The 13,615-nt window shown below is 38.0% G+C and overlaps 2 long non-coding RNA genes across 3 annotated transcripts; one reads left to right on the forward strand and one right to left on the reverse strand.

Moving 5' to 3' along the window:
* Positions 1-2,037: 2,037 nt before the first annotated feature.
* Positions 2,038-3,646, reverse strand: LOC144645696 (uncharacterized). Of its 2 annotated transcripts, none has more exons than XR_013569327.1 (3): positions 3,537-3,646; positions 3,005-3,082; positions 2,038-2,197 (listed from the first exon to the last, which is right to left on the reverse strand). It is a non-coding gene; the product is annotated as an uncharacterized LOC144645696 (long non-coding RNA). The 2 variants fall into 2 exon arrangements; XR_013569326.1 differs by having other exon boundaries at positions 3,005-3,097; positions 3,537-3,637.
* Positions 3,647-5,002: 1,356 nt separating this feature from the next.
* Positions 5,003-7,728, forward strand: LOC144645697 (uncharacterized). Its single transcript, XR_013569328.1, has 3 exons — positions 5,003-5,141; positions 6,568-6,633; positions 7,590-7,728. It is a non-coding gene; the product is annotated as an uncharacterized LOC144645697 (long non-coding RNA).
* Positions 7,729-13,615: the final 5,887 nt, after the last annotated feature.

The following is a 13,615-nucleotide window of genomic DNA, read 5'->3' on the forward strand; positions in this document are numbered from 1 at the left end:
CAACGGGGCCACTCAACTCTTGGTTAGTTTCGCCTTTGGAAGAAGAAGGGAACAACTTTTTATTAAAAAATGTAACCGTTTCGCTGCAAAGCAAAATCTACCGAATTCTTTGACTACGACTAGTTGCTGTACAAAGGCATATATAAAAACTATATGTTTTATTATAATTATTTATTTTTTAAGTCAATCCTAAGATCTGAAGCTTCCTTAAGACACATCTAGCTACCGGTAGATGTTTTTTTTTTAAAGTATTGCTATCATCTGTCCGCTTGAATGTGAATAGATGCTGCATGCAAATTGAAAGGGCAAATTGAAAGTGGGTCGTTGTTGGAAATCAAAGGATTCAGTAGCCCCCTATATGGCAATTTTGCCTATAAAGTTATCACTTTAACTTTCGGCAGGGGATCGTTTATTAAATAGCTCTTCTAGATTTTTCTTGTGAAATAGAAAAAAATCTCTAAAAGAAGCTGTTGGGAGCGCATTAACATATTTATACTAAAGAGACACTTAAACAAGGGCTCAAAGGCGGAAATAATGGTATTGTACATGTAAGGACTAGGTCTGTTCTAATCCCAAGGTCAGGCACATCCCTCTGTGCTGGCGTTTAACTCTTCTTTCGGTATCATGAAGCAATTTCTGGATTTGCCGTTCCATCAATTCCCCAAGATGGGATGTTATTTCTTTGCTAGCCTGTTCCAGAGGCACGGTTAGTTACGGAATAGGGCGAAAAACGGAATAAATATGTGTTTATAGTGGTCATGCACTTAGCTTCATATCTCAACGAGATAGCTAGTTTACAGGCATGCCACTGAAACAGAGGAAGCAAATAATTTATAAATGAACATAACAAGGTTAAAAATCCCAACTGGCAGGAGGCAGACCAGTTGGCTATATACAAAGCGTGGTCGAGGATTTGAACTCGGGACAACCGAGAAACAAATCCAGCTAGTGGCAAGGGCAGGCCTCGAACCGGTGACCTCCGGATTACAACACCAGCGCCTTAATCCACTCGGCCACGCTTGCCTCCTTAAGCGTGAAGAACGGCGAATGGAAACTAAGGAAAGCGGTTGGTTTCCCCTCCACACCCTTCTCCTTTTTTTCATAAGTCGTTTCTCGTGCTGCCTCCCAACTGACAAAACATGAGACAAGCTATTCTTTGCAGACTTCTGATCCCCCCTGTCCCCCAACCTAGCGTTTATTTTAGGTTGCCATAGCAATTTGCCCTGCTTTTTTTTTCATGTAAAATCCTGAGTAGATAGAAATACTGTAAGAATGAGCTGTCGAGGAAAGCATTTTACCACTCAGTCTTGCCGATTTGCCCAATCTTTTAGATTCCCACTGGCAAACTACAATTCTTGTCAAACGTTAACACGATCGCCAACATATTGCACAGACAATCCATGTCCACGAAGGGTTCTACATTGAAAGGCCGGGTGGGGGACCTCTTAAAATGTTTGCACGATTAAGTTAAATCAAACTAACCGCATTTTTTCGTCTTTGGTTAAGCGTTCTAACTACTTTTGTGTACGTTTGTAGGTTTAGAAAACAAACTTATTATTTTCTGACACAATGCATGCGACATACACACATTTTATTTCTTACTGATACCGATCACATTTCGAAATCCTCCTGGTGTCGAAAATTGAGTAAGCGAACTCGGTTTTAAGGTTTAAGCTAACAAGTCAAAGCGCAGCCCACTGCAAGAACTTATTCCGGTTTCCGGAGCACAAAACGACTAGAAGTTTGATGGTCTCAGTGAAAGGTGACCTTTATTTTTATCGTGTGCTTACAATTTTTGTTAGCGCGTTGGAATCCAGAGCAAGCTTTAACCTGGATCACTGTATCGTGTTTTTGAGCGAGATAGGCAAGCTTGACAATAATGCTTGGGACTAACTTTCAATGGATAAGAATCAGAAATTCCTATTCCGCAGTGATGGTCAGCCTGTATGGTTACCACGCTTGCCTCGATGACATTTTTGGGGGTCGTATTTTTCACGCGATTTAAAGAAGGCCAGTAAACAAAGAACTAGATTTTTAGTCATGCTTTATTTCTACGCAAGATTATATTCTATAAAACAGATTATATACTGCATCTGTATTTAAAACGCGGTTTCCACATTACAGATTGTCAGTAATCATCGATGTCTCTGCGGTAACTCTCAACGACTTCTTTCTTTATATCTCCCTTGGAGTCATGCTGATGAAAATGAATAGAAAAAGGAAAGTTAAATGATTTGAATTTAATCCTCTGTAGTTCTGAAGAGTTGAAAGATGTTAAAAGATCTCATTTAAAACCAAGGATGAGAAATAGTCCCCAATTATAAAGTTTTTCAAAAATTCAAGGTATCTCTGAAACCACTCCGAGTAAGTTTTTTAACTTTGTAAAAAATTGTATCTTTTCATGCTGATAAAAAATCAGTAATAAAAACTGGGGGTCAGTGAACTCGTTTTTAATTTATAAGCGCTTAAAGCTTAAATAAACGCTTTTTTAACAGGTTATACTGTTGCTATGGTTACCTAGGAAGTCAGGTCAAGTAACCACGTTTTGGTTACCAATGATTGGGCATTTGTTTGATACCATTTTTGTATCAGTTACTAGTTAATATTTGTGGCACTGACCCATCGAACTATAAGAGCTGGAGAGTGCTGGAAACTGTTGTCAGCTTTCTAAGGTCGCTTTTAATCGTGATGAGAGCTTTTAACTTTTGCCTCTGCAAAGCTTAACTTAAATCTGCAAAAGTTTGTTTTTTTCTCGCCAAGATTTTTCGCGTTTTCTTAGAGCAAACAAGTCAACGTTGCTGTATTTTTGCAGCATAAGTACAAACGATGATGCTGGTCTAGATGGGACAATCTAGACTGCGGTCAATACCAATTTTAACCAATCAATTTCGTGAACTTGGTAGTTCTCTTTCGTTATTAGAATCGGCCATATAATAATAGCGCATAATAACGGATTGCATGGCATTTGAGAGACAGTTATATAATTTTCAACGAGCTGAAATACCTGTTTTAAACTTCCCCTTTTGTAGTAAGCCGCGTGCCCGTAACTTCCCGGGGTAACTCCGTTTTTGTTATCCCAGTACTGAAAAGAAATAAGCTAATTACTTAATAGCAAACTAAAAAATATGTAGTTGCAATTAAACATCAAGAATGAATTGTTGTTTAACGTGTGGTTTATTACGAAATTACAAAATTTGGCGAACTCAACCTAAAATAGCACATTGAAAAACGCGTAGAGTCCAAATCACCTGTCTCCACGCTGAATTGTCAGAGATCTGTGGGCTTTGATGGGAAAAGTTTTAAATGTACATTTGTTACGTAAATACATCCTTTTACTTTCTCAAAAAAATAAAAATTGTAGAGCTGTTTAAAAGACCCGAGTACGATTACTTAAGTACAGTTCCTAGCTAGATATATGTATTTGCACACTTTGGCAAGATGTATGTTTGGATGAAGGAAAAAGAGCAATGCTTTGTTTGCAAACGTTGAGGTTTAAGGCTTGGTTGATAAAGGAGCTGCCTTTATTTTACTTTTACCTGTTGGGATGATGCCGGCTGAAACATCAGGAAAAGAAATAATGTTGCCCAGGAAAGCAAAACCTTTCTGCGAAACATGTTATCTTCAACGTGATCAAACTGATTCCAAATTGTTATGTCCAAAAACTGTGAAATTTTGGTGTTTTAGTCAATTGCTACCTGAGGCGAATTTACAAAACAAAAAAGCTCTCCTTGTGAGGATAAATTGCATTTTAAAAACTATTTAAAAGATTTGCTTACGGAATAGAACAATGTATTATCGTACCTAAACTAAGCTAGACAAGTTAAGGTATATTTTTTATCTCATTGATTTTAGAGCGCAATAAAGAAAAAGATATTAGCCTTTAAGCTGAAAATATTGACATGAAATTATATCATGACAGAAATAACACAGTCTGCCTAAGAACACAAATCATTCTGTGGGGTATAAATTATACGTTTTGCTAAAATATGTACCTTGTTAAAGACAATGGGGTTCAATTTTCGGCTAGTTTCGCCTTTGAAAGAAGAAGGAACTGCTGTTCCATAATTTGTGTAAGATTCGGCCAGCGCAGGTTCTCTAGTATTGTTTCCGTGGCTATTTCAGGGAGGAAGGTAACGGGCAACTGAGTTGGATGATTTGCGCGAAAACCCGATTGATAAGGCGAGAGGAGAGAGTTTTCTGATAGTTAGCTAGGTAGCTATGTAGCTGATGGAAGAAAGCTTTCTCCAGAATTTTTCGACTGGATCGGTAAAATTGAAATAGGCCTGTAATTGTCCAGAGAGACCTAGCCACACATACACCTTTATTTCCGCATTCGAGTCCTTATGATAGTATCTTTTGAGAATATGTTAATGCCCAACAGCTTCTCTTTTTTATGACCGATTGTTTTTTTCTTTTTCACAAAAAAAAACTTATAGAAGAATTATCTAATAAACGATCCCCTGCATTACATTGACGTGATAACTATAAAGGCAAAACTGCCATAAAGGGTGCTTTAGTAGGGCTCTCTTTCTGTCTTTTTCTGTCTTAATATTTTTTTTTTTTAAAAAAAAAGGCCTGTCAAGCAACTAGTCCGTGTCAGAGGATTTGGTATATCTGGCTTTGTAGTGAAATGGTTAACTTTTTTATAGTAAGGAAATTTTTCGTTCTTCTTTCATAGGCGAAGCTAGCCGAAAATTGAACCCCATTTTCTTTAACAAGGTGTATTTTAGCACAACTTATAATTTATACCCCACAGAATGATAAGTGTTCGTAGGCATACTGTTTCTTTTGTCATGGTATAATTCCTATCAGCCTAAAAACCAAGTTTGTTTCTATTGTTGTTTAAAAACAATTGGATTAAAAATGCACCTTAGGCAGAATAGTAATTTGTGGCTTTTCGCAAACAAATAATTTAATTAATTTTTAAAATGCAATTTATTCTCACAAGGAGAGCAGTGTTTTGTTTTGTAAATGAGCCTCAGGCAGCAACTGATTAAAACTCAAAATTTTTCAGTTTTTTTACATAACAAATTGTATATCAGTTTGATCACGTCTAAGACATCATGTTTCGTGGAAAGGTTTTGCTTGTCTGGGCAACATGTTTTCTTTTCCTGATGTTTCAGCCGGCATCATCCCAACCGGTAAAACTAAAATAGAGCTCTTTTATCAACAAAAGTGTAACACTTCAACGTTTTGCGAAAAAGCATGGCTCAATTTTCTTTTATCCAAAAATACCTATTGCCAGACTGTGCAAACACATGTAGCTAACTAGCAACACTACCAATCGTACTCGGGTCTTTTAAACAGCTCTTCCTTTTCTTCAGAAAAAGTAAAAGGATGCATTTACGTAACAAATGTACATTTAAAACTGTTTTCCATCGAAGCTCTCAGGTCTCCGCCAATTCAGCGTGGCGACAGGTGATTTCAACTGTATATGTTTTTTTTAAAATGTGGTTCTTTTTTATGTTGAGTTTGCCAAATCTTGTAATTTCGTAAAGAACCACATGTTAAACCTCGTTTCCTTGTGTCGGTGGCTGGTGGTGAATATTTACCGTGCCGCGAAGTTGTTTTAATATATACTAAAACATTGAGATAATATAACCCAAAAAGGATTATTTTTAACTCATTTATTTCTGTCAACGATTACAGTTGTCGGACGCGAGTTTCTCGGAGGTGAAGAGCAAAGGATATCCCTTGTATAAGTAGCCGATCAGCGCGCGCCTACAACGCCATCCCATGTTTAAGTATATACTAATTGAAACTACATATATTTTTTTGCGATTGCTATTGGTTGTGTTTTCACTTGGCCGATTAACTAGCTGAACATTCTTTCTAGGTGTTTGCTTACAGACCGACATTAACTAGTTAAACGTGACAACTGTTTTTACTGTGAAAATTTAAGCCGCTAACTCAGAAGATTCAAATTACAAAAGCGCGCAACAGTCAGAAAATACGGGAGACGAAGCGTTTTTAATGACTTCTCGTGCAATATTTACGCATTGGAGAAGGACTCTCCTTTATAGGATGCAGTAAACGACTCAAAGTATGCGACGATATGCTGTTGATCCAGCAGCAAAACAACATTGAACAATCCTCGCCGAAAGCGCAAGACGCGGCGCCGTGAAATAGGAAAGGTCTTGACCTACGAACTGGAAAATGTAACGGAGCTAGTGGAATTGTAAATCGAAAGAAACGGGAACAATTTTTTGAGCTCATTTGCCGCTTAAAAAGTTTTGTTTTGCAAACTGAACCATGGGGAGAGCGTCTGGCAAATAATATTTGGCAGATCATTTGGCAGGCATCTGTCACTGCACGCAATGCGATTGGCTGCGGTATTTACCGGGACAAGTTAAACCATCTTGCGAGGTAGTATAACTCTGCATGAATTTCCTGTAGAAAAGGCGAGAAAATCCTCTGTTTTTCCTTGTGAAAACAGTTTGCATTTTTAACTCGCTTAACACTAGACAAAGTGTTTTCACTGTATTTCCGGACTTTTCCAAGTTTATCTAGCTAAAATTGTCCCAGTGAAAACACAACCATTAAGCAAAAGAGCTTATTTCTTTTCAGGACTCAGATTGGGGAATTACCCCGGGAAGTTACGGGGGCGCCGTAAAAAGGGGAATTTCAAGACAGGTATTTCAGCTCTTGAAAAATATATACACCTAATTGCAATAACGTTGTCATAGAAAAAAGAAAAACAGGTAAATAGGAATTAATTAGCGTAGTTTCACAACTGGTAGCATTAACAGAAACTTGAGTCCACTTTTTTATGCTGTAAGAAGATAAATTGATTTACTCGTATTTTGAGGCATTTTGAGGCCGTTTGTACAAATAAATTTCATGCGTGCGCTTAATTGCAATTAGGTGTTACTGTAAATACCAATCGGTTTTATGCGTTATTATTATATGGCCGTGTCTCACAAGGACTTGGAATTACCATCTTTAAGAAATTGATTGGCCAAACTGGATATTGACCACGGTCTGGATTTTCCCATCTAGAGCATCATCTGTTATACTTATGCTACAAAAATGAAGCAAATTTGACTTGTTTGTATTAAGAAACAGTAGATAGAAGAGGCAAATATATATATCTTGAGAAAAAAAGGAGAACGAGCAAATGTAGGCAAATCTAATTTAAGTTCAGTTCAGCCATGAAACAAAACGTCAGCTGCTGACGAAATTGTCAAGTTTAAAAGCACTCAACACGATTCAAAAGAACCTGAGAAGGCTGACACCAGATTTCTGCACTTTCAGGCTCTTATACTTTGATGGGGTAGTGCGAGAAATATTTCTCAGTTACGGCTACAAAAATGGCATCAAACAAATACCCAATCATTGATAAACAAATTGTTGTTCTTTTTTTACGTCACTGGCCACTATAGCAAGAGTATAACCTGAAAACACCCTTTCAACTTTAGCTGTAAGTGCTTATAACCCAAAATTGATGGCTGTGAGCCCCATTTGTTATTACTGAATAATAATCAGCATGTTAAGATACAATATTTTTTGAAGATACAACTCTTACCTACCGAACTACAGAGGATAAAATTCAAGTCTTTTAACTTCACTTTTTTTATTCGTTCCATCAGCATGACTCCAAGAAAGATATGAAGAAAGAAGTCGTTGAGAGTTACCGCAAAGACATAGATGATTACTGACAATCTGTTATGAGAAAACTGCGTTTTAAATACAGATGTAGCGTATATTCTGTTTCTGGAATAAATATAGTCGTGTGTAGAAAAAAACATGACTGAAAATCTAGTTCTTTGTTTAGCATAAACATCACGTAAAAATATGATCCTCAAAAATGCCATCGAAGCAAGTGTAGTTATCATACAGGCTAACCATAGCTGCATTTAACCCCCTGGCCTAAATAGTTCTTCGAGATTTTTCTTGTAAAAAAGAAAAATATATCATAAAAGAGAAGCTGTTGGGCATAAAAATATTCTCAAAAGATACTATCATAAAGTCTGAATTGAGTTTGAATTGACCTGGCCACACACCCACCTCTAAATTTCTTACAAATTGATAACCGAGGTGGCCTCCCCTACAAGCCTGGTAGTTACTTGGAGGCTTGCTCGCCTTACGGTGCCATAATTAGCACCACTGGCTAAACTGGCTAATAAATGATGATGTTGATGATGTCGATGATGATGATAATGATGATGATACTTGTTATTTCTGCTAGATGGGACGTTTTTTCTTTGCTAGCCTGTTCGAGGCGTTCGGTTAGTTGGGGAGCAGCACGAAAAAACGGGATTAGCGCGAAGAACGGCGAGTGGAAAAATAGGCGAGGGGTTTGGTTTCTGCCCCACTCCCATCCCTGTCGTCCGTGCTGAACTGGCTTTTTTTTTTTTGCAAATTACTGACCCCCCCTGACCTCCAACTTAGCTTTTATGTTAGGATTCCATAGCAAATTACATTGCGTGTTCTTATAATAATAATAATAATAATAATAATAATAATAATAATAATAATAATAATAATAATATTTTTTTATTAAAATAAACACTTTATTAACCAATTTCTAAAAGAATTACAATGATTTGACTATTCGAATAAGAACTTTATATATAAACATATTATTTACATAATAATAAAAACAGTGTCTTTAAAAATGTAGAAAAATAGTGAAAGCGACTTCGAGAGCAATAATAAAAGAAGAACTATATATTAAAAAAAAAATATTCGATCTAAATTGCAGTACGAGAATTCTCTACTTGAAAGTCCATATCATAAATGTCAATGTTCCTGTTTCTCTTTACAGTTCTTGATCCCCTTAGGCAGATTAAGGCGGATCGGAGGATCGCAAATGAGACTTTTGATCTGATCCAAGACACCGTTGTTGCGTAATCCTCCCCTTTCTTTGCGGCGATTAATTCTGCAAGCCTACTGTGATACCTCTTGCACTCCTCGCCCATTCCTCCGGTGGATGTAATAATAATAATAATAATAATAATAATAATAATAATAATAATAATAATAATAATAATAATAATAATAATAATAATCAACTTTATTTATAGAGGGTTAACACAAAACAGTAAAAAACTGACAAACCAGTGGCCCTCTAATAGAAAATACAATCAAGAACTTAAAATAATGCTAAAAATCTAACAATCTAAAATTACAAAACTTAGTTAAAAATACACTATAATATAAAAACTAGGTAAAAATTACTCTAAAATGACGAAATTGATATAAAAGAATTAACTAAAAAGTAAAATGATCTAAATGTTTGTATGTATCTTTAAAAAATGCAAACGTAGCCTTCTTAAAACTTACTAAACTAGGCTTGTTCCTTATGATGCTGGGTATAGTATTCCAGAGGCGTGTAGTCGATACTGTGAAAGACCTTCCGCCTTCTGACTCCCGTTTGAATCGGGGGCAGACAAGGTTTAGTAGTCCATGTCTGCTCGAGTCTTTGGAGATTGTTGCTGCTCAGTCTTGCAGATTCTCTCAATCTTCAAGATTCCCACTTGCGAACAAGGTTTCAACTAGAAAACCGACTCATATTCTGACACAACGCGACATGTATGTGTGTGCCATAATCATCAAAGAAGAGCCTTATTGCTGGCTTTGTTTGCAAACGTTGAGGTTTTAGACTTATTGACAATAAAGGAGTTGTTTTTTACTTTTACCGGTTGGGATGATGCCAGATGAAATTAACATCAGGAAAAGTAATAGTGCTGCCGAGACATACCAAACCTTTCCGCGAAACATGATGTGTTGGACGTGATCAAACTGCAGTCCCATTTTATATGATATGAAACTAAAAGAAATTTTGAGTTTTTGATCAGTTGCTGCCTTAGGTGAATTTACAAACCAAAAAGAGCTTTCCTTGTTAGGAAACATTTCATGTTAAAAAAATAATAATTAAAATATTTTTTGTGGAAAAGGGACAGATTACTATCCTGCCTAAGATATGTATTAATCTCTCACTGATTTTGATCCATAGTAAAGATAAATATATAAGCTTTTAAGCAGAAAAAATTGATATGAAGTCGTTATCATAACAAACGAAACACAGTGTGTGTATGAGCACTAATCACTCTTTGGGTCACAAGTTATACGTTGTGCTTAAATATACGCTGTGAAAGGCAATGGAGTCTAACTCTTGGCTAGTTTCGCCTTTGGAACAACAAGAAGAAATGACCCCTAAATTTTAAAAGTTGATCATTTCACTGCAAAGCTAGAGATATTACATTCGCCGACTATGAGCAGTTATATAATTTTTAATTGTTTTGATATGTTTCTAGAGATACGTAATAAATCTTCTCCTGTAGATTTTTTCGTATTCCTTTCACGTGTCCGCTTGAAATTGAATTGATACTGCACACAAGGTCAAATTGAAAGTGAATCCTTGTTGTAATCAAATGATTCAGAAGCCCCCTTAAGGTAGGGGGTCGTTTATTGAATAATTTGTGTAGAATTTTCTTGTGAAAAGGAAAAAAACTGTTGTGAAGGAAAAGCTGTTGGACATGACACATTTATACTAAAAAACACTATCACAAGGAGTGGAGCGAGGAAATACAGGCACTGTATGGAAGGCTAGGTCTTTTCCAAACCCCAGGGTTTAGACTCTTCTGTCTGTATCTGGCATTCGCTTTTTTCACGATCCCACAATACATCTTGTTAACCCGCCAAAATGTTTGCATAAGCATTGTTTTCAATTTCTCTTGGGACGATTGTACGTCATTGTAAATCCCAAGAGAAATTGAAAACAATGCTTATGCAAAAATTTTATTGTGTAATATATTATGGGAACGGTGAAAACAGGAACGGTGAAAACAGAGAATAAAACAATTGTGAGATCTGCTATACCTCCCCCCCCCCCCCCCCACCACCACGCTAACCACAAACCCAGTGTTCGCATTGCTTATTCTTATGAAAACTCCTGAGTGGATAGAAGTAATGTAAAAACAAAAATCACTTTGTCTGTGGCGATCGGTAGACTTAATTTCAGTAGAATGATTCATCCGATCTAGGATTTTTAAACACTAAATTTTCGGTGGCCTCTGTCCACCCTCATCAGAGTATTGAAAATGAGTTCGTTAAAATATTAGCACGCGCTTGGCATGTTTGAATACGCCATCCAATCTTTAATTTCTTAACAGTGTAAGTAAATGTAAGTAAACGCGCAGTGGTGAGAACGCTACTCAACAGAGCTACCAATTTACCATCGAATGAAATCCTCAGAAGCGCAAAGACGAAACGTGTGGCTAAAGACCTAGGGGCAAATGGGTACCCAGACAGGCTTTGGCAAAAGTGCCTTACAGTCAACTCTCGGCCTGAACGTACGCAAGAAAGACCTGTGAACTTTGCCAGTATACCGTACGTGTCAAGGAAAGATATGCTTTGACCTTTCTCATTCTGGCTTGCGCGCTCAATGGTAAACTGGATGTTTGGATCAATGGTGTTGAGGTGTTGATGGAAGATATCCACATCTGTTTTCTTTAGACATACATTTGAGTCGTCTACGTATCTTCTCCACCAACGAGGTGTTACAGGGGAGGTGGACAATGCTACTTCCTCTACGTGCATCATGACTAGGTCGGCAATAACAGCACTAACTGGAGAGCCCATAGCACAACCAAAGATTTGGTGATAGTGTACTCCTTCATAGGTAAAGTAACTATGGTTAAGCAGAAAGTCCAATAAGTTCACGACTTGTTCTTTTGTGAGATTGGTGGTTTGCTTCCACAAATTGGATTCTCTGAGGCCTTTGTCCACTACTTCCATCGCTAACTTAACCGGAATGGACGTGAAAAGGGAAATCACGTCAAAGGATACAAGTTCCTCGTCCTCATCGATTCTCTGGTTAAGGACGAACTCAGCAAAGGTCAGATGCAATGACTGCGCGTTTACTTACATTGGAGAAAGTAAGCGCTCTTGGAGCTCACGCGGAGCCGAACACGATCCCGGCCGCGCTTGTAATGGAGAGTCTGCAATTAAACAACACGCGGAATCAACCGAGCATGACATCCACCCAAGAAATGCCACGATCCTTGAACGAGGAATCTCAAGTTACACCAAGAGACTGTTCCTAGAGTCGTGGCACTCTACGGTGGATTCCAACGCGGTTAATGAAAGGAAACCCCTTCCGCGCGCTTACACTCCACTGTTAAGAAATTAAAGATTGGATGGCGTATTCAAACATGCCAAGCGCGTGCTAATATTTTAACGAACTCATTTTCAATACTCTGATGAAGGTGGACAGAGGCCACCGAAAATTTAGTGTTTAAAAATCCTAGATCGGATGAATCATTCTACTGATAAAAACAAAATGTCGAGGACTACATTTTTCACTTAGTCTTGCAGACTCGTTCAACTAGAAGAAAACAAACTAATATTAACCTGACACAACGCGACATGCATGCAAGTGCCATACTGACCCGTCATTTCTATTTCTAACTGATGGCGCTTTCCTTACTGACTGCGAGAACCTAGTCCGGTTTCCGGAGTATAAAGCGACTTAGGCCTAGTTCAGACATCGTGCTCCTGCCGTGCCGAACTAAATTGCAATTAGGTTCGACTGTAGCTCGGCAGAAGCACGACTCTGATTCAGACGTCGTGCCAGAGTCGTACCAAATTCAGGAGTACTGAATCTACGTAACAATTAGTCAGCGGTGATCAACAAAAATTGCGCCGTTTTCCAAATTGCAGCAAAAACTCAAAGAAAAGCAACAGAAAAAAAAACTTTTCCTTTTGCAAGTACGGCGAATGTTTGTTTGTTTGTCCGACTAGTTTCCGAAAATTTGCTTATTTCGGATTCAGACCCGCTAGCTTCTTCTTCGCCCTGCTCCCTGTCATTAGTGTCATTTACTTCGTTGAATGAAACATCCTCGACGTGCTTTTTAGCAGAAAAATATTCATTGTATTCCTTTGGCTGGCCGCCATGGTTTTTGCCATCTGACAAGAATAAAATTCAATTTGCATACTTTTAAGTACGCAACTGGTGACGATGTTAAAACATCGTCCCCAGGGTTTTCTCCGTTTTCAAAATGGCAGCTAAAAACGGAGAAGACCCTGGGAACGAGGTTGTGCGCATACTCCGTAATGGAGAATTATTCTCGGGTCTCCTCGTAACTCCTCGCGGGAACGTAATCCCGTCAAAATACATTAATATAATTTATGAATTTGGTTTGGTGCGGCAAAAGCACGACGTTTGAACTGCTGCCGTGCCAGAGTCGTGCGGCACGACATGCCGTGTCGAAATAAATTGCTTTGCCGAACTCAATTCAAAAGTTTGATTCAGACGCAGTGCTTCTGCCGTGCTTTTGTCGAACTTAATTCCTGAATTTAGTTCGGCACGGCAGGAGCACCATGTCTGAACTAGGCCTTAGAGTTTTGCTAGTCCTAGTCAAACATCACCTTTATTTTTAGCGTGTGCTTAAAAATTTTCGTTAGCGCATTGGAATCCAGAGCGAGTGTTATCCTGGGTTTCTGTGCTGCGTTCTTGATCGAGATACGTCGCTCTCACAGTTCCTCTATTAGGAAAGCTTGACAATTTTGCTCGGGGTTAACCCGCGATGGACTATCATCCTATTAATGTAGTCAAAAGCAGCTATGGTTAGCCTGTATGGTAAAGACGCTAGCCTCGATGGCAGTTCTT

Source organism: Oculina patagonica, chromosome 3 (assembly GCF_052425735.1).
Source record: "Oculina patagonica isolate OP01 chromosome 3, crgOcupat, whole genome shotgun sequence".
Lineage (NCBI taxonomy): Eukaryota > Metazoa > Cnidaria > Anthozoa > Scleractinia > Oculinidae > Oculina > Oculina patagonica.